Consider the following 3488-nt stretch of genomic DNA (forward strand, 5'->3'; position numbering starts at 1 on the left):
GTCCTAAAATTTGCAATTGCTGTTGTTACATTTTGGTTCAGGTTTCGAATCTAATAAGTAGCTATGGGTTATCCCATTCATTGAGCACTTCACGCTTCAGGACTGATTTAATATCGGCAGTAGTTGAAAAGTTCACGCACTCTGCACTATCACTATTTACAGCTTCCTAAGCGGCCAGGTCTCCCTCTTCGTTTCCTTTTATTGTAGTGTGTGCGGGTCTAAGGATCCAACAAAATGTTATTTTTTCGTTGTTGTCTTGTATATATTGCAGTTATTGTTTGATTTTAATTGCTAAGGAATTTGTAGTGTGAAATTTTAATTTCGAAGAGTTTGGATTGAGCTAAGGGAATCTTTGAGTATGAGGTGATTAGGTTCGTTTGATTAAGCGGCGATGTGTGTAGCTCGATATATTGCATATAATTCAGCAGTAAGTGGATGAGGTTGGAGGAGTTTTTAGCATATATTTGGAGGTTAGTGTAATCATTGCGATACCCTTACCGTCTTGAGATTTCGATTCGTCTGTGTAAATGTGTACAAATTTTTTGTACTCATTGAGTATTTTATTATCACTATTTTGGTATGAATGTTTGAGATTCTAGTTATAGTAATATGTCGCTGACTTTAGTATACTTCTAAAAGTTTTTATTTATAGTTTTATAAATTTTTAGAACTATGATAACTATCGAAAAAGAGTTGTTATTATAGGAACTGACACTTTCACTATTATAGTTACAGTTGCCAGATCCAGACTCGTAAACACTAATTGTATTCAAAATGTGAAGCTTCTATGTCTACTAGAAGTCCCAGAGTTTTGATGATCGGTCAGTGAGTAAGTGACAAAATTATAAAATATAAACATGTACCGATGTTAACAAAAAAATTAAAATTTAGGGGCCAGTACTTCTCAATTAGGCGTCATTTTCGTCGAACATCTCTCATTAGATTTTGGACGATTTTGCCATACAAAATGACTAAAAATATGAATATTATTTTGATATAGCTAGCCAATTTTGGATTCCCTTGACAGGACGGTAGGTTGAGCCAAAAATTATATCGACTCTAACCTACAAATTCGACTAAGTTATTGCGGCAGTTGTTAACATACCTTTTAGAATCTACAGCTCTCCCAGTGACATAAAATCTGGATATTTTCTTTCGAAATCTCAGACCAAAACTTCTTCAAGGGATTTTATTTTCTCTCTATTTAACATTGTGAGGACATTCTCCATTATTGTCCGTATACAAATAATCGTTTCATTTGATTAGATTTATTATTGTAGTGTAATATTTGCTATATAAATTAACAGGATGACATAAAATTTATAATGTATATACATCTAAATTATTGCCTTTAATAATAGAGCTGAATTGTCAAGATCTACGGGTTTTCCTCGTCACTTTCTTAGGACCTACTGGTAATATCACACTCGTGTCTAACAGGTGTATTATACTAGCATAAAGCACAGTTAATTCCAACGTGAATGTAACAGAAGCATATACTGAGATACATTGCAAGTTAATTAGTTCACATTCTACATGCCAAATCAAATTATCATTTCAAACAATTTGGAGTTAATGAAATTCTCTGTCGCTGACACGGTGCTTAGCAATAAAGGGATGATCTTTGTCTTGTTATACGATATTATTATAATATCAAATCATTTGTTGTCTCGGAAACCTGTATATTTTCATTCTGTTTGAAGTTCCTGCAGCGCCAATTATAATCGATTCCTTCAGTTTGTTATATTCGTTAATACACATTTAAAAATTATGTCAGTGGGAAATTGGGAATTCTTGAGACGTAATAACATTTTGTAAACTAATGTTGACAGTTAGTAATCCTTCTAAGTGTCACATCTGGAGGCCCATTTAATTTCAGTTTAATGGCAAAAAGAAACTCCTAATCGAGTTTTTTAATTATGCCAAAGAAAAATTGCGCTAATTAAAGTTGAGCTTTTTGCTGGTTAGCTAAGAAGTAAGTTACATAAGCGTTTTCTAGAATTTTTTTGAAGAATAAGGCTAGATATTGAATAATTAATTAAGAAAAATGTACGGAATATAATTTTAAGTATACAATCTTATTTCGCTCCATTAAAAAGTACCAAAAAAATTAAAATAATATAAAAATTCATGGAAGATTGATACTATAATAGTGTACCTTTTATTAATATGAAGTGTGACTGAATATAAAGGGACAAACTGAATTTAATAAAATATTATCTATTTTAAGGTTATATTCGAAAGATAAAACTTTGTATATTCATGGTAGAGGATAATTCTGTGCAGAAAAAATAATAAACAGGTAAATATCGGATTTGGTTTTAAACCATTTACGATTTGTTGTCTGTCTTGTTTGTTGATCAACTGCATTAATACTTCTTTAAATATGAATTCTGTTATGAGCAGTCACCAAAAGAATTATTGGTAGTTTAAAGTTATAGATCTGACTTATTTCTTCATAATTATTTTCTACTTCATTTGAATTAAAGTAAATTTTATTTGTATCTAATTTCCTAGCTACGTATATAGAAGCCTCGGTAGCGCAGTAGGCAGCGCGTAAGTCTCATAATCTTAAGGTCGTGAGTTCGATCCTCACCCGGGGCAACTTTTTTATCGTTTTTCATTTCTAAGATAGAATCTAATATATTTTCCTATATTGTCTATGAAGTACAAGGTGTTTCACTTAGTTGTTTTTTCCATTATCAATTTACCCATACAGCATACATATGAAGGGTTAACAAGAATCGATAAAGAATTTTATTAGCTACTAATCAGCTTTAGTGTCATCATAATTTATCAAATTCTTGGGATAGTTTTCATTAGATAGGACATGTTTTTTTTTAAATCATCATTATTTTTCGGTGTCTTACTCCTCAAAATAGTCGTTTACGTATGCGTAATGTACTCATCTGACGAAAAATTATCTACTTTAAGGTTAGGAAACGGATAAAAGTCGCTAGTAGCTTTTCCTTGTACAAAGAAGGTTCGGTCTTTGCAATCCACTGTCTTTACTGATTTATCATTTCAGGATTGAAGTGGTGGTTCCCGGTTCCTTTCACAGTTATGAATCCCCGCCACAAGCACGACTCATTTTTCTAAAACCACGCCAATGAAACTAGGAAATGGTTATTGCAATGCTCTTTTTTCCCAAAGTAACAAAGGAGGCACCTAACCTAACGTGCGGATGGTTTATACGTTCACAATCTTTTCACCAGCGGCGTAGCTAGACGTGGGCGAAGTGGGACCTCTCTCTCGGTCTCGCACTTAAAGGGGCCTCGCGATGCTTCTTTAAATGCTACGCCATCAAAATTTCTATTGACAGTTTGCGCAATATTTCCCAATTCGATTCAGGAATATCGGGAAACAGGCTTTAATGAATGTACTCCAAAGGCCTTCCAAATCATATAAAATAGCAGTTGTAATATTCTAATTACAGAAAAGGCTTCACAAAAAAAGAAAATGTTTAATTAGGAAGTTGTAGATGAGCC

At 32.8% G+C, this 3488-nt stretch overlaps 1 non-coding gene across 1 annotated transcript; it reads left to right on the forward strand.

Moving 5' to 3' along the window:
- The first annotated feature begins 2531 nt into the window (after positions 1-2531).
- Positions 2532-2604, forward strand: Trnam-cau (transfer RNA methionine (anticodon CAU)). Its single transcript has one exon. It is a non-coding gene; the product is annotated as a tRNA-Met (tRNA).
- Positions 2605-3488: the final 884 nt, after the last annotated feature.

The sequence above is a fragment of the Diorhabda sublineata genome, chromosome 4 (assembly GCF_026230105.1).
Source record: "Diorhabda sublineata isolate icDioSubl1.1 chromosome 4, icDioSubl1.1, whole genome shotgun sequence".
Lineage (NCBI taxonomy): Eukaryota > Metazoa > Arthropoda > Insecta > Coleoptera > Chrysomelidae > Diorhabda > Diorhabda sublineata.